Source organism: Geotrypetes seraphini, chromosome 9 (genome assembly GCF_902459505.1).
Source record: "Geotrypetes seraphini chromosome 9, aGeoSer1.1, whole genome shotgun sequence".
Classification (NCBI taxonomy): Eukaryota; Metazoa; Chordata; class Amphibia; order Gymnophiona; family Dermophiidae; genus Geotrypetes; species Geotrypetes seraphini.
The window spans coordinates 142,865,004-142,883,294 of record NC_047092.1 but is presented as its reverse complement, the minus strand read 5'-3'; the positions used below and the strand labels follow the sequence as shown (position 1 = coordinate 142,883,294).

At 40.5% G+C, this 18,291-nt stretch overlaps 1 protein-coding gene across 2 annotated transcripts in view; it reads left to right on the top strand.

The window, feature by feature from the left end:
* The window catches only part of EPHA4 (EPH receptor A4), a 328,329-nt gene extending 313,750 nt beyond the window's left edge, over positions 1-14,579 (top strand). For both annotated transcript variants that reach the window (XM_033958139.1, XM_033958137.1), the window contains exon 18: positions 10,817-14,579. The gene's annotated coding sequence lies outside the window, so the exon portion shown is untranslated. The remainder of the gene's footprint in view (positions 1-10,816) is intronic.
* The last annotated feature ends 3,712 nt before the right edge of the window (positions 14,580-18,291 follow it).

Here is an 18,291-nt window from a genome sequence, read left to right as displayed (position 1 = left end):
TGAGGATTTTCTTAGCTGTTTCTGAGTCCAGTGGGGCATGGACTATAGATTTTATGGTTAGGTATATGGAGCATTTGTTGGGAGTGACCCTTGCTAATCCTTTTCCAGCAAAGACAGTTTCCTAATCTTCTATTCTGCTTCCCTTATGATTCTTTTGGTGGGTTGTGACATTTGTTCAGCAAAGGGAGAGGATTTCATACTGCCCCTGAGGCAGGATCTGTTGTCTGCTGTCTGTGTTTTCCCTAATGCCCCCACCCCTTTTTGTTTTGTTTGGTCCTCTATTGAGTGTGTAAGGAGGATTGGGACATGGTTGCTATTGAGTGGGTTTAATACTAAGCTTTTGGAGTTATGGATAGCATTTGGGGGTTTAGAGTGGTTTCTCATGAGTTTGTTGCAGCTATTTTCCATGGACATTATTGTCCTGATGCTGTCAACCTTTCAGGCATAGGTTTGGCCAATTTTATTGGAGACTTGTTTTAAAGCTGTTGGCCGCAGCTTATGTGGTGGGAGAGCGGTGACAAGCTCGAGGCTGTCACCACTTGTGGCGGAAAATGGGGTTTGGCCCAGTTGGATCTGGGAGATGAGCAGTTAATAAATAAATAAATGTGACACTCGTATGCAATACCGCTGCGAGGGGAAGCATGACCTTGCGTCACCGTGGATCATGTTTGGGGGGAGGGGAAGCATGACCTTGCGTCACCGTGGGTCATGTTTGGGGGGAGGGGAGGGGAAGCATGGCCTTGCGTCACCGTGAGCCGTTTGGGGGAATGTTATAAATTTAAAGACTTAACTGGAGCTAGTTTACCTTGGGGTGTGTGAAATATGCATTGGGAGTTTGTTGGTTTGACACAGATTGTATTGTAAGTGAAGATAATATTCAGATAGATAATAAAGCTGCGGCCAAATATTTATTCCAATAAAACTGAGTTGTGTGATTATTGATTGATGGTGATTAGCAGGTGACGGGAATGCGAATGCTAATGTTAAGAAGAACACCAGATTCATCTGGTGTGATATAACATTAGCTGAGCTGATGTTACCGGCTGGTAATATTTGTTGAATGATGATGTGGGTAAAATGGGAGGGGGGACAGAGAGTGAGGGGAATATATGAGGTGTTATCAAGGATCTGTAGAATAAGGATTGACAATTTTATAAGAGGAGGTAAGAAAGGGTTAATAGACAGAGTTTGTAAGAAAGAAAAATGATTAGGGAGGTTGCTAAGGTGATGGGGTGGAGCAGTCACATGATTGGTTGGATGTTGTGGCAGTCTGGAGTGAACTCTGTGAGGAAAGGGGAACAGTAGAGTAGTCTCATCAGGAAAAGATTATCCCTCCCTCCCTCCCATTTGTGCTGGTGTTATGTTTTGTGTCAGTGTTATGGGGTGGGGTTGGGGGTTTACATGTTATATGTCGAATTGAGTGGGTTTGGTGGAGCTTGAGTGGGTTGGGGGGGAGGTTGTCGCAGCTTTGGGTGGGGCGGAAAATGGGGTTTGGCCCAGTTGGATCTGGGAGATGAGCAGTTAATAAATAAATAAATGTGACACTCGTATGCGATACCGCTGCAAGGGGAAGCATGACCTTGCGTCACCGTGGATCATGTTTGGGGGGAGGGGAAGCATGACCTTGCGTCACCGTGGGTCATGTTTGGGGGGAGGGGAGGGGAAGCATGGCCTTGCGTCACCGTGGGCCGTTTGGGGGAATGTTATAAATTTAAAGACTTAACTGGAGCTAGTTTCGACACCGAATAGCTCCCTTGGGGTGTGTGAAATATGCATTGGGAGTTTGTTGGTTTGACACAGATTGTATTGTAAGTGAAGATAATATTCAGATAGATAATAAAGCTGCGGCCAAATATTTATTCCAATAAAACTGAGTTGTGTGATTATTGATTGATGGTGATTAGCAGGTGACGGGAATGCGAATGCTAATGTTAAGCAATTATGATATGTCACCAATTTCTATATGATATGATTACTGAACTTTTTAAGAGTATGATGTCTGTGTATCAACCCTAAGATCATTGCGTTCTGATAGTTCGGCATTACTGAAAACGAAAGCTAATCCTAAATATGCGGAAACGAATGCCATGACTTTTACATGTGCAGGAGTTAAGCTATGGAATAGCCTTGTTGGCCAAATTCGAAAATATAGAGATAAGAACTCATTCAGGAAAATGTTAAAAACATAACTATTCGTAGATACATTTCTTTGAGCAAATGGTCTAATGTAAAGATTGAATCTGTCTGTTTTGTTCTGATTTTTAATATTTTATGTATGCAACTTTTTGTAAATCATTTTGGAAAAAACGGTATAGAAATTTTTAAAATAAATAAAATTTCATAACCTGTATAGATCGTATGTGCAACCTGGAAAGTTCATAGTGAGCCCGTAAGAAGTAGCTAAATATTAATAAAACACTTGCAAAATAAGATGCCACATAATTTGTCAGAAGAGACATTTTTTATTCATATTCTAATGAGCTTCCATAAATCTCAGTTCAGCTTTGCCTTGCTTAAAACAGATTTCTTCTCTCCGTGCATTTGTCTGTATTGGTATTATTTCCAAAGATAAATAAGTATATGGTAGCCCAACTGGAAACTGTTATAGATTTATGGCTAAACAGTATCTTCTGGGATCTTGTATGTCTGTAAGCATAAGAAAATGTAGGAAGCTACAATCCTAAGTGGACAGTATTTCATGTGTAAAACACTTATGAGGAAGTATTCCATGAAACAAGAAAACAGCCATATTTAAAATATATGTTTAATTGCCTGCCACATGAATAATGGGAGTTTTCATTTACAGTCAAACCAAAAAGAAATCTATTGTTTTTAAAATATAAAGGGGAGCACACTTGAGAGCTCCTATTAAAATTGAAAAATTAAATAGAAATAAAGATCTCAGTCAGGTCTCTCTCTAACCATGAAAGGTTCCGGGGTTTTTTAATCAAATGTCTTAAAAAAAACCAACTCCATTAAAACCAAAATCAATTTATGTCCATCAGGTATGTCTCTGCTTACGGAGTTCTTCTAAAGATCCCATGCAATATCACAAAACTTTACTTCTCAAATATAAGTATAATACAAAAAAAATCAATTTAAAAAGCGTATCTGTGTTAACTTTTGTGAATATTCACATTTCAGATCTTTTCAGTGTTCCCAATATTGTCTGTTACATTATGGAATTAACGTTTTTAGATGCCATAAATGATTGATGCTTGGAGCAGCTGAAACTAGAGCCAGTGAGAGGAGGAACAATTACATGGGGAATGATTTGTCCCTTGTAGGAGTTTCTGGAGTAGGGAATACTCCCAAAAAAATTAACATTAGCATTCACATTTTACCACTTGCTTCCAATAGTATAACTTTCATCAATAATCACACCAACTCATATTTGTGGAATAACTAATTTGGCCACAGCTTTATTAACAATCTTCATAAGAACTTAAGAATTGCTGCTGAGTCAGACCAGTGGTCCATCATGCCCAGCAGTCCACTCACGTGGCGGCCCTCCGGTCAAAGACCAGCGCCCTAACTGAGACTAGTCCTATCAGCGTACGTCCTTGTTCAGCAGGAACTTGTCTAACTTTGTCTTGAGTCCCTGGAAGGTGTTTTCCCCTATGACAGACTCCAGAAGAGCATTCCAGTTTTCTAACACTCTCTGGGTAAAGAAAAACTTCCTTATATTTGTATGGAATCTATTCCCTTTCAACTTTAGAGAGTGCCCTCTTGTTCTCTCTACCTTGGAGAGGGTGAACAACCTGTCCTTATCTACTAAGTCTATCCCTTTCAGTACCTTCAATGTTTCGATCATGTCCCTTCTCAAACTCCTCTGTTCAAATCATTTAAAACTCAGAATAATCCAAATAAAACAGCAACAAACCCCAAAGTGGCATCACATGCCATTAGGGAGCTATTCAGTGATAAAACTAGCTCCCTTTAATTCTGTAATCTTTTTGAACATCATACAAGAATGACCTATGTTATTGTCACACCATGCCTCTTGTCGTAGCGTTTTCAAACCTTCCCATTCCTCCACCCCCAATCCCCATCTCTAACCTACTCTCATTTCCTTTCCTTTATAGGCACCTTTTATCCAATTTTGTCCAAATGTAGTTTGGGGGTTGATACTCAATGAGACTTATCTAAGTAGGAATGGCTCCTACCAATTTAAGTTCCACATCAAATCCATGCCTGAAATTTCAGCATTATCCAGATAATGCTACTGAATATCTGGTAAAGTCCATCTTGGTATTATCTAGGTCAGGTCCATCTTGGTATTATCTAGGCAATTCCGGTCCTCAACAGCCACAGGTAGGTCAGGTTTTCAGAATATCCACAATAAATATGCAAATGCAGGCAGTGCATGCAAATCCATCTCATACATATTCATTGTGGATATCCTGAAAACCTGACCTGCCTGTGTCTTGAGGACTGGAATTGCCTACCCCTGATCTAGATAGTGGCCAGAGTAATCTGAGGGATGGTACTAAGGCAGGGGTCTCAAAGTCCCTCCTGGATGGCCGCAATCCAGTCGGGTTTTCAGGATTTCCCCAATAAATATGCATGAGATCTATGTGCATGCACTGCTTTCAATGCATATTCATTGGGGAAATCCTGAAAACCCGACTGGATTGCAGCCCTCAAGGAGGGACTTTGAGATCCCTGTACTAAGGAGATATTCAGTCAGCTAACTGCGTAACTATCTAGATAAAGTTAGGGAAACTATAAGGCTGCCTTGACTTTATTCATGTAATTATCTAGGCTTGTGTCCCATAAGACAGTTTAGAATGAGCTGGAGAGGACATCAATGATAATTCTAATAGGGATCTCAAAGTCCCTCCTTGAGAGCCGCAATCCAGTCGGGTTTTCAGGATTTCCCCAATGAATATGCATTGAAAGCAGTGCATGCACATAGATCTCAAGCATATTCATTGGGGAAATCCTGAAAACCCGACTGAATTGCGGCCCTCAAGGAGGAACTTTGAGATCCCTGATTATAGCATGAGGACAGTGCTAGGTGGACCTCTACGGTCTGTGTTTCATTTTTGACAAAGCAGATTGGGATAGGCTGGAGAGGGCTATGATGGCATCTTCAGGAATCGGAGCTTAAGGACAGTGCTGGGTAAACTTCTATGGGCTATGTCAAGAGGAGAAATAGGGCAGGAGAGTGGCGGTGATGCTGAGTAGAAAGGGATGTTAACCTTGATACAGCAAACGCAAAACATGTTATGCACTTTAAATAAATACTTATTATTAATAAGTTTTTTATACAAAAAAAGTTTGAAAATAGTAAAAATTGTACACCTGAATATTTACAAAATTTGATGGATCAGTGAAGATTTGATGCACTCCCCGCTTAGCGGCAATGAAGTTTTGAATGTGGCGGAGGCACATCGCTGAGAGCCAAGGGATATAAGAAAAGGAGTGAGTGCTTCTATGATCCATGGAAATAGAAATTAAGCATAGATGAAGATATTTTCTTTTCCTTGAGAATTTACTGAGCTGCTACATTTTTTATTTATTGGCTCTATGAATTAATCCAGAACTGATCCCATCTGCTGCTTGTTACATTCTTAATAGCATTAACCCTGAGAAGTCAATCAGAGCTTGATGGAAGATAAGTGTATTCTCTCAGCTCTTCTATGTAGACATAATAAGTAATGGACAGTAAATAATACGTTGAAGGATAATACCTCAGTCATCCCGTTCATGTAAATAATTATACATCAATAGGAAGTGATCATTGATTGATAAACGTTTAGTCATTAACCAAATTAAGAAGCTCATCATAATAAAAACAACATTCAGGTGTTACACACGTGGAGAGGCATTTTCAAAACACAAAAATGTCCAAAATCAGCACTTGGCTGTTTTTCTCTGCAAAACATCCAAGTGCCGATAATCGAAACAAAGAAGTTAGACATTTTGTGGGACGTTCGCCTTTCCAAAATGTCCAATGTAGAAAGGGTCATGTTAGAGGCATGTTTTCAGTTGCAGGCTGTGGGTGAGAAAAACATCCAAGTGCCACTTTATGCCTTTTTTTTATGTCTTTCTGTTTAGAAAATGAGCCCTTTGGGAGGTTAAAGATGGCACACCAGGCTGTCATGCCTCTGCTAACATTTTCCTTCATGTTTCTTCGTGGAGAAAGTGTACTTAGTGATAAAATGGTAAAGAGAAACGGGAAGATAAGGACTTACCCATCTGTGTCCTCAGCATTTCCCATCTCTTCCATTGAAAAGGTTATAGCCGGAACAGCGTTGCCCTTTGAAACTGGTGCTGTCAAAGAGGCAGCATTATGGGGGTTTGATGCAATTCTTAGCCCAGAGGAGAGCTTCCATCCCCAGATGCAGGCATGATGCAGCCACTGGAAGTAGGAAGTCTTGCAACTACTGCAACGTTGATTGAAGAGAGTCTGCGGAGCATGAAGGGGGCTGTAGGAGGGACAGACGCCGATGCCGCAAACTTGAGCTCCACAGAGGCTGAAGTGTCAGTTGTGAGCTCAGAAGATGGTCTTGGATGCTGTGGCACATTTGGAAAAGGGGTTTTTTGGGGGGAGGGGTTTTTGTGAATAAATCGGCTATGGATATTTCTTTACAAAGTTATAAGATTTCTCTAGTCACCCAAGAGGCCAAAAATGTTGAGTTAGAGAAGAAAATGAAGTTTGTTCAACAAGATTTGCTGGAGGCTCAATTGAGGTCTTTAACATCTGGACAAGGATTTATTGGATAGAGTAATAAAGTGGGAAAGTTAGAAAATTATACTAGGAGACTGAATCTCCGTTTTGTCAACTTTCCCCAAGCTAAAAGTATAGCTCCTTAGAATTATTTAAAACATATCTGATGGAGATTTTAGGGGTCCCTAAGGAAGCTATCCCTCCTACCTCTCAAGTGTATTTTTTGCCAGAGAAGAAACAACAGGAATCGAGACTGGAAGAACTATACAAAGCTGCTGAAAAGATCATGAGAAGAGTGTGTTAGAACTACACTCTTAGGACTTGGCTGCTGATTGCGCATCAATCATGCGATGGTGATGTTTACAGAATTGCACCTTCAGGAAAGGTAGGTGCTGGAAATGGAGGCCAGGGTTTTCTAGGCCTATGTTTCCAGCGCTTACCTTGTACATGAATCGCACCTACAGAGGCACTTTATGAAGCCTAAGGCCACGTCTGGTATTAGCCACACCTACAATGGTGTTAGGCATCGTAAAGCACTTCTGTAGGTGTGATTCTGGTGCTGTTTATTTTTAGCTATCTCCCACTGAATATGCCGGTCAGTGGGTAACCTGGTCACTGGCTATGTCACACGACATAGCTGGTTTGCATCAATATTCATTGGCTGACTGGCTAGGTTTAGTAGCTAGATAGTCCTCCCTAAACAGCAGATCTATTTTGGGCTGTTAAGACTTAGATGGTCAGCCAATTAATATCAGCTTGGCCAGCTACGTCAAACACAACTGGAAATAGACCATAAATTCAATGCTAGTCGCTGGATACAGTCCTGGCATTGAACTTCCAAATTCACCGCTGCCCATAGGAGATAGCCGGGCTACCTCATGCAGTCTGAAAATTGGCCCTTTTGTACCTACTGTAGAGCAGATGCAAATCTCCATGTGTTGCTTTCTGCCCCACCCCTGACCTTGACCCCTTCTGACATGTTTTTTGGGGGTTTTTTTTTATACACAAAACAAGAGAATTCAAGTAGATTCAAAAACACATATAGAAAAATGACAAAAAAGATAAATAAATATATATATATATATATATACACACTTCTCCCTCGTCATTCGCAGGGAATACGGGCAGAGCCGGACCGTGAATGCCGAAAAACTGCGATTATCCGGCTCTGACCCACCCCCATCTCCCTGCCGCCTTCCCGGCCTTACCTGGTGGTCTAGAGGGCTTTCGGGGCAGGAGCAATCTTCCTACGCTCCTGCCCCGTGCAGATCGCCATCAGGAAATGGCTGTAGGGAGTTCCCGACGTAGTCTCGAGAGACTACGGGAACTCCCAGCAGCCATTTCCTCATGGCAATCTGCACAGGGCAGGAGCGTAGGAAGATCGCTCCTGCCCCAAAAGCCCTCTAGACCACCAGGTAAGGCCGGGAAGGCGGCAGGGAGGAAAAAAAGATGGGTTTTTTTTTTACATTAAGACTGTTTTTTTTAATTTTCCCCCTCCCCAGAAAAAATCACGATTATATGAAACCGCGAGTGCAGGAACCGCGAATGGGGAGGGGTAAGTGTATATATATATATACGGTATATATAATTTTTTTTTAACCTGTAAAAGGAAGGATTTTGGATTTGACTTATGCCTTTTTCAGTAGTAGCTCAAGTTGAGTTCCATTCAGGTGCAGTAGCTATTTTCAAATTCCTGGAGGGCTTACACTCGTAACTCGTCAATATTTAGCTGGTAGTACTGAGCATTTTCTAAGTGCTGATTACTACGGCAAAAATAGACCCAGATATTCAATGTTCTTGTACAGTCATTACATATCTGGGTCTACGCCAGTACCCAGAAGTTATTCAATACAGCTGATATTCAATGCTTTACCCACATATTTAACTGGCCAATGTTAGGACTGCATTTTCTCTCTCCAACTTGCCCAATTAAGTAAGCAGGCATTGGCAATGATAATTTATTCACCTGTTTCTTGCCACTACTATTAATATGGTTTAAGCTTATCCTGCTCACATCAATCATGTTAAGTTTGTACATGAGGCAATGAAGGGTTAATAGATATGCCGAAGATGACAAGGAGCCACAATGGAATATTCATAGAAACCAGCCTTCCCTGGTTCTCAAGGCTCCTTTTACTAAGGTGCGTTAGGGCCTTAACGGGCGGAATAGCGTGCACTAAATTGCCGCACGCGCTAGACCTTAAGGCCAGCATTGAGCTGTCATTATTGTAGAAGTGTAGCGTGTGGTGTAGCGCGCGTTAATTTCGTGCGTGCGCTAAAAACGCTAGCGCACCTTAGTGAAAGGAGCCCTTAGTCTACAGCTACTCTTCCACAGTTTCATCTGGGCAACTGCTTAGTTACCCAGGTAAAACAATTTGGAAGCTGTCCTTTGAAACGAAAAGCCATTCTTAGCCACTTGACATTTGAATTTTTAATATTTCAGAAAAGATTTCAACTGCAGCTCGTCATTCTTCACACCGACGGTCCAGGGCTGTTTGGTGGTGAGTGCAGCCTGTCAGACTAAATCAGTCACACCAGTAGGATGTTCCATTCTCTTTAAATGGAAACCCATTAACACTTCCTTTTCCTAAAGCTGTCTCCGCCACTACATCTGGTTTATCCTCTCTGGTGACAGCCAGCAGTGAATGCTGTTCCCAGGAGATTTGCTGGCATCCTTGATAATGGAGAATGGATACTTTTCCAGTTTATCAGTGTGTGATTCACTGCATGTAGTAGCTCTGTACTCAATTGTATGTGTAGGCACGGGACTCTTCCTAAGAGGCTGGATGGATAATGTTAAGTGGAAACTTTGGTTAATTTTGGATTCCTTTTATCAAACCACAGAAGAAGCCACCTGCTTTTTACCACAGGCCGGCTAGGAAAATTCTCCAATACTCATTCAATTCCTATCAGGGCCACCATCAGAAATTTCTGGGCCCCTTACTGAGCAATCCTATTGGGCCCCCCCCCCCCCACGCACCCCTTCCTCCCCACTTTTGTCCGGGGGGGTGCTATCAGGAAATCGGCAGGGGACAAAAAAAAGTATGACAGCAGTGTTTATTGTTGTGCACAGCAGAAGCATAATACAGGAATTTGTGCTATGGTGGCCTAGGAGTCTAGGACCCTGGGGGAGCCCGGGCCCCCTGTCAGCTCCGGGCCCCTGAATGCAGGACTGGTAGTACTGCCCTGATGGCTGCCCTGATTCCTATGAGCGTTGGAGCATTTACTTCGCCGGTCCACGGTAAAAAGCTCTATGCGGTTTGATAAAAGGGAGCCTTTATCTGGATATTCATTTTGAAAATGCTTTGGTTGAATGTTCAGTTTAAAAATAACTAGCAAAAGCTGGTTAACTTTTTAGGTCTGCTGCTTGGCTAACCAGAATTTGTTGAGTAACTTTAACTTCCATTGCTGCCAATAGCATCTCTTTTTGGACAGCTAATATTTTATTTGGGGGGTGATTTGCCTGGACAAAATAACTGGTGATCAGGAGAGAAATTTGAAACTTCTGGGTTTGCCCAAATAACTCCAAATGTCAGCAGGACTAACCCTATTCATACCAACTCCCAAATATCTTGACTATCAAATCATTTTTTTTTTTGTTAATCTAATATACACTTTTCCCTCCCTATTCGCGGGGGTTAGGGGCAGAGCCAGCCTGCAAACAAGGAAAAATCGTGAATAACATTTGGCCGGCTCTGAAATAAGGGTGGTTAAATTTCCTTTGTGGATATGCTTTCATCAGCATCAGATATAAGAATTGCCATACCGGACAAACCGACGATCCATTAAGCCCAACATCCTGTTTCCAACAGTGGCCAACCCAGGTCCCAAGTAGTAAAACAAATTTTATGCTGCTTATCCTAGGAATAAGCAGTGGATTTCCCCAAGCCATCTCAAAACTGGCCTATGGTCTTCTCTTTTAGGAAATTTATCCAAACTTTTTTAAACCCTGCTAAGCTAACTGATTTCACATCTGAAAAAAAAGAACAAGTTTAACAGGTTCTTAGCACATAAAATAATTATATGCATTTCTAGCAGAAAATATAAACTCTTGCTTTGGAAAGGTTATAATCAGATATGTTGTAATATAAGTACTTGTTTTTCCTTAGGTTTAATGTGCCCATTTTCTTGTACTTTCAGGAGAAATAAAACCTGCTTCGTCAGTCTCACTTACTTCACACCCTTCACTCTGATGTGTTGATCATAGATAAACAAGAGAATGGACTCAAAGTTTTGGAACAAGAGAATGGACTCAAAGTTTTGAAGCTTCAGGGTGACGGGCCCCGGCTTAACCAGCATGGTTCTGTGGAGGGACACCAAACGCGCAGCGACATCATTGTTTTGCATTGAAAAATTAGGCCCTTTCAAGTTCAGCATCCAGGTTGCCACTTGTGGAATGTACTGCATCAAAGCAGCTAGCTCTGCAGACTCCTCTATATTTTGCCCAGGATTTTATTTTCATAAATGTTCTTTTGTTTTCTGCATGTCAGTGCCCTATCTCTAAGAGGGTAAGTGACAGCACACTGTCATCGTAACCATTGCTGCCAGGTCAGCTGCCATAGCACAGATCCCTAGTGCATGTCAGCTGCCGACATATGTTGTTGAAGTAATATTCTTCACAAAATGTGCCATTGTAATGATATATATTCTATTTTTTTCTAGACTGATAAAAGTGCTTCTGATATTTGTGTACTTGTTTCACTCCGTGTTTTAAGCATGCTTCTTACACCCCCAATCCACAGGCTCCAGACTTTATCAGTTGCAGGTCAAAAGTCTACATGACCCGCCAAATGCGTGCAGGATAATGGTGCACCGACAATGGTGCACCGGACATTTGCACGCCAGCACACACTGCACTGAGACCCAACAATTTTTTTTTTATTTTTGAGGGTTACAAAGTAACCCTCTTTTTTGAGGGGTGGGGGACCCCGGGTGGGGGACCCCATCACTAAACATTTAGTTGCAGTCCGTTTACGGGTTCCAATAATCATCATGTAAACTTTACCCTAACACTAGATAGCAACTGAATGTTTTCAGTGTAGTGGGGGGAGGTCCCCCCCGCTCAAAAAACAGGGTAAGCCTCAAAAATAAAAATATTATTGGGTCTCAGTGCGCACTGGTGCACCATTGTTCTACACGCAATTGTCGGTGTACCTGATATGCAATATGGTGGAACTAATCATTGTCTCTTCACTAGAAAAGAAAGACAAAGAATGACAAAATTTCAGATTGTCTTTGGTACTTGCGATAATCATATTTCTTATGGAATTGTTCTCCTGCTTTGATTGCAGACATTTCCACTAACGTGGTATAGAAATAATCAAGATCCATAAGGATGGTAAAGACCACCATCAAGATTGCCTTTTGTCAAGGCCTGTTCACGATTAATAATATGTAAATCATTTCATTGAAGAAAAAGCTGAGGTGCATCTATTAGCTGGTAACCCTAAATGAAATATAAGTGGACTTTCTGCACATTGGCATTTGAAAGGATTTGTTGAATGTGAATATATACAGGTCTTCCAAGTTTATTACAGCACACTAATTAATGTGGCAGTCTCTGAGAATCTGTTGTGCCCTCTCGCTAATAATCAGGCATTTCGTGCAAACATTGGAGATTTTAGTTCCTCAGGTGGATCCCAAGTTACTAAAATAGTCATAGTCGTACCTTTTATGGCCAAGGCTTAAAGAAGATATATATAGGGCTCCTTTATCGAGGTGCGCTGCAGGGGTTAGCGCGTCGGACATTTCATCACGCGCTAACCCCTGCGGCACACCAAAAAAACTAAGGCCTCGTCAATGGAGGAATTAGCGACTAGCGCGGCAGGCAGTTGAACGTGTGGTATTCCGCGTGTTAACCGCCTATCGCAGCTTGATAAAAGGAGCCCATAGTCTGCAAATATATGGACACCAGTACAGCATTAATCACCTACTTCCCCAAAATGATTTCTAAATTTGAACTTCCCTTCCGATAAACTAGCCATTAAAGTGAGCTACAGTCATAGGTGTAGTTTGAAGTTGACCTAAGTGATATTGCCCCCAAAGTGTTGCAGATACTACTGGTAAGTTGGCTCCCCCTCCACCCACTGTCATTATGGCTTCCTTCCCCATTGCCTGCCCAAAGTAAGCAGGCAAAATACACCTATGGCCACAATAGTTTTGGATTCAGCTGTCATCTTTCCAAACCTTTCATGGTTACAGAGCACTAAAGATGTAAGGGTTAATAAGATGCCAGTGAAAGGTGATCTTTTGATTTGAATAGAGCCATAAGTAGAGCTATTACTGTTATAGAAATGTATTTCACTTCCAAGCAACAATCCTTTTCTCTCTGTCTTATTCACTATACATTTTTTAGTTTTAAAATTTTCTTTGTGATTTTGAGTCCTTATTGATTTTTTCTTTTTTAAAGAAATTGAGAGAAGGAATAATGTATGCACAGTAGATTATAAAGAGAACGCTTTGTTCATGCGGCCCTTCTCCTTATCTGAAAAGGTTTACGGTCAATATGGAATGTCAATATATGTGAGAGGATATCTCAGGCAAGACAGTAACAAGAAAACCTTTACAGGTTCTCGGCAGAGTTAGCAGAGAAGAGAGCCTTCTGAGTAGAGAAATGAATGTAACAGAATATTAATGCACTGTTACAGAGAGAAGACTTTTCTGATGTATAATGAAACAGAGACCTGACTTTCAACTTTGAAAAATTACAAATAATGTAAAGAAGCAAGGGATTTTCCTTGAATCTACCACTATATTGGTTTACATACCCCTTATCTCTAATGTTTGCAGACTGTGTTCGACAAAGGAATATCAACTGCATCATTGTACTGTGGGTAAATTTTCCCTTGCAGGTTTTTTTTTTTCTAAAAATATAAGTTTATAACATGTTAAGATATGCTGGCATCCAATGCTTCTTATATCTTTCAACTTGAAAGAGTGCTATAGCTTGCATATTTATGTTGACTTGTTGCATGTATCTTGTGATCTCCACAGCGTAAGTGTGGCCATCTGAGAAGAAGCACCTGCTCCAGAAAATCTTAACTTGTGAAACGGGCCATTCCATGAAACCTTTTGCCGAGTCCGCAATATTCCAATGTAGCCAGCAATATCATTTAAAATGGTCAAAACAACTTGACGTTCTGTTGGTGTAGGATCCTCACAGCTGTCCTTCATTGCAGAACCTCAAGTGGATATCCTTTTGAGACCTTTTGGATTACAGAATATCCCTTTGTCAGTTCTGGTAACCACAGAAAGAGGAACCTGCAGTTTATTTCCAAGATCCCACTGCTGTCCATGCCATCTCTTTCTTCCATCTTCCATCATTTTGCAGGGACCATAGCGATACATAAAATATATCTAACTCTCATTGTGGTATTTGCCAGATGTAGAAACCAAGACAGAACATACACATAGTCTCCCTTTAAGGTTAAGGTTTCTTATCTCCGGCCGCTGCTATAAAAGCTCCGATGCTCATAGAATTCCTGTGAGCTTTTACCACAGTGGTTCGCGTTAAAAAAAACAACCCTAACGCAGCTTGATAAAAGGGGGCCATAGTTACAGGACTATGTGGGTCACAAATTCAATACATTCGGATTATAGATAATTGAGGGCAAATTTTATAAAAAATCCCCAAAAGGCGCCAACTTAGGCACTGTTCAGCGCAATTTAAGTAAAATTGGGTGCTGTTTAATGAATGACGCTGAGCGGCACCTATTTTGGAGGCGCCCAATAAATAGGCCAGCTCTAGGCACAACTAAAAGTTTGGCACCTATGTGGGCGCTTAAACACGCTTAAGAGCAGTAATTCTGCAATAAGGCGCCTAACACATAGCCACGACCAGGCCTAATGTGCATAGCACCTATTTTTAGAAGGCCACCTAAATTTTTAGAGGCGCCTTGTTACAGAATCGCTCTTGCTTGATAGGCGCCTACGTTTCAATTATTGCTGATTAAAAAGCTTAATTGAGCTTGTTATTCAATTTAGATAGGCACCTATCAAGTTGGCCGCCTCCGAAATAGGTGCCTAACATTACAGAATTTGGGCCTTATTGTTTGTTTTTTTCTAATAAAAGAAAGGAGAAGTAGATTACTAGCATTTGCTTCTATGTTATCTCCTAGTTATGAAAGATGCCAATAATTGGACCTCAGCTGTGCAACTGCCTCTGTATAATAGAACGAATGGCAATGATCGTTTCTCCAGGTTTTCTTACTGTGCTAAATGTGATGGATATATGTACTAAAAAATTATATATATATATATATATATATATATACATGCACAAAAGCAAAAAGAGGAAACCTGGCTCTCTCTGGTTTCTGAACATAAAAAGGACATTAGAATCATTATTTTCATTTACATGGCTTTGCCATCTCCAGAGAAAAACTTCTTGAATACTAATCAGACAAATGAAAGAGAGCATTTATTTTTTTGTATCACTGCAAAGTATGTTGGGATATGCAAGGACTGTGGTTTAAAATTAGAATGTATGAGGCATACTATAATTTAGTTCATACTGAAAAAAAAATCTAACCGAGCATTTCTTTGGCTCTTGTATTTGAATGATCTATGGTTAGGCATTATAGATTTTCTATTTTGCTTTAATTTGTATTTTTTTTCTTCCCTTCCTTGAATTTTAGGTACATATAACTTATGTCATTTATTTATGGTCTTTTATACCTAGTTTGTAAAGTTGTAAAATAGCAAAATAAAATGCAGAAGTTTGCATTTGAAAATAATAAAGTAGTTGCTGTACAAACTTGGATTATGGCCTTTTCCTTGTGGTGCATTGGGGGTAAGGAATAAAGGGGTTATGCCATTGATCAAATGTTCTGAAGAGAAACTGAAACGTCATCATAATGCTGTAATGTTCACAAGAGCATGGGGAAAAAAAACATTTCTTAGTTGGGCCCTCAACATCTATTGCACACGTGGATTCCTTTCTTTGAGACTGTTGACTGCATCGTTTTGTTGACTGAATAAATACCTGATTCACGAACATCTCCTTCCACAGTATTTCTTTTCTCTTGGATTTATCATTTTACTGTGGAACTGCTGGGTTTCTTTTTGGTTTTTAGTTTCTTTTTGATCATTTTCACTTTTCCCATTCCCTGATTATTGTAGGGTTATTTTTTTTTAACTTCATTTCATATGTGTGTTCATAAAAAGTTTTAATCTTACATACATAGGAACCCCATATGAGGCTTACTAAGAGCACTAACTTCCCCTCCCTGCCTGAGCCCATGAGGTAGCAAGAACAAATAGGAAGAGTGACCTTCCCTTCCCTAGCACTGTCTCCTTAACTCTGGAGGCTGCAAGGAAAACTAAATTATGCACAGGGCCAGAGCCCTGTGCACACCACTGTCAACTCTGCTCATTTCCTTCCTCCTCTATTCCTGAAACAGGAAGTTGCATCATGGAGAAGGAGGAATAGGAGAGAGATGAACAGAGCCTTGCATACAGGGCTGGAGCCCATGTATGACTTAATTGCTTTTGCAGCCTCCGGAGTCAGGGAGACAGTGGCATGAAAAAGAAGGGAGCATCACCCTGCTCTTGTCACCGTGGACTTGTGCAGACAGCGACCCGATGGAAGATTCAGTGAATGGGAGTTGTGGAGGGATGATGGGATGAGATAGGACAATGGTTAGGGATGGGAGGAAATAGAGAGAAGGACTATTGGGGGGAGAGAGATGGGCGATGCTGGATGGAGAGGGGAGGAGAGAGACAGAGGGTCTCGCACCCCAAGGATTTTAACTTGGACCACTCCACCCCATCCTTCCTCACTTTAGCCTCTCCAAACTTCTAAGTCACTGACACCTACGCTTACATAAGAACATTTTCAACTGGGCATACAGATTGTCATACAACAACCATCCAAAACATGCACCGTTCTGAATTATAGTTCAGTGGACTACAAAGCACTTAAGAGAGGAAAAAAGGACCTCAGATGCCGCTGTTGTAAGTACCTTTTAAACTTTCAATAGTACAGCTTCTTTCTCTTTCATCAGTCCTATATAGAAATAGAACAAAAACATCAAGAAAATAAGATACCTTTTTTAATTGAACTAAATGCTCATTTTGATTAGTGTTTGATGGTAACCCTAAAAAAAATCTAATATACATCAGTTTTGTTTCTTTTTTTATATATATTTTAATTATTTATTGGCATTTCAATATTACATATTCTTAATCATAATTATTGCAAATAAACAGAAATAAAAAGAAATAAATTCAAGTGGTGAACTTTATATCAGCAATTTTGTAAACATTTTGGGTTCCTTTTACAAAGATGCGTTAGGGCCTTAACGCATGGAATAATGCACGCGCTACACTTTAACACCAGCATTGAGCTGGCATTATTCTAGAAGCGTACCACGCAGTTTAGTGCGTGGTAATTTTGTGCATGCGCTAAAAATGCTACCGCACTTTAGTAAAAGGAGCCCTTTGTATATAAATCACACTGCTAGCTTTAATAACAAGGGTCATGGTTTACATATGCATATGCAGTATTATTTTTTTATTTTTTTTGTTCCTAGTGGGTTCACAATCAAAATGCCTTTCATTTAGAATACCATAATTGCTGGTGGGTTAGAACCTTTATCTTGGAGTCTTGACAATGGGACAGCTTATACTGGCTTCTTCAGGGGTTGCAGTTCCAGTCTGTGTTCATTCATAACACCGCATTTGTTAGTTTCATGTCTGAAGCTCAAAGGTTTCAAAAATATTATTATTATTATTAATACCTTTATTTTTAAAATAATAGCTCATTTTAAAGACAGATGTCCAAAAAAATGGCATAAACTGGCACATGGAAGTCTTGCTAGTTTAAACATCCAAATGGGCATTTTTGAAACTGAATTTTTAGGGATCTTTCTGGTTGATTTGTGTCCAGTGTGTCTAAGGCCCTCTTCTATCAAACTGCGCTAGCAGTTTTTAGCGCGGGTAGCCACGCTGAATGGCCCACGCTGCTCCTGACGCTTATAGGAACTCAATGAATGTTGGGAGCAGCACGGGACATTCGGCTTGGCTACCCGCGCTAAAAACCGCTAGCGGAGTTTGATAGAAGAGGGCCTAAATCTTAAGGGGGTGTATAAGAGGCTTGTTTTGGATGGGATTAGCACTTGGATGTTTATTTAGAATACAAACATTTTATAAAATGTCCAGGGCACAATTTGTGATAAATTACTTTTCACAGGGGTAAAATACGAAAATTAATAGGCCTGGCAATTCATCAGCAATAAATCAAAAAACACCAGCCCCGCCATCTCTTAATAATAGTTATACATACCAAGTTGTTTTTCTTTTGAACACAATTGAGCCTCAGAAGTGGCTTATTTTCTCAGGTAAAGTTACCTGGTAAGTATTTTAACAGCTGCAAGCTTCCTTACTGGCTCATCAACATTAAAAAATTTCTCAATACAATTATTACAATATTTAAGCACTTTATATATTTGTTGAGAAATTTTGGTGATAAGCCAGTGAGGAAGCCCGAGAAAATAAGCCGCTTCTGAGGCTCGATTCTGTTCAAAAGAAAAACAACTTGATATGTATAACTATTATTAAGAGATGGCGGGCCTGGTGTTTTTTCCTGTAGATCCAGAAGAAGAAAAAAGTCTTTG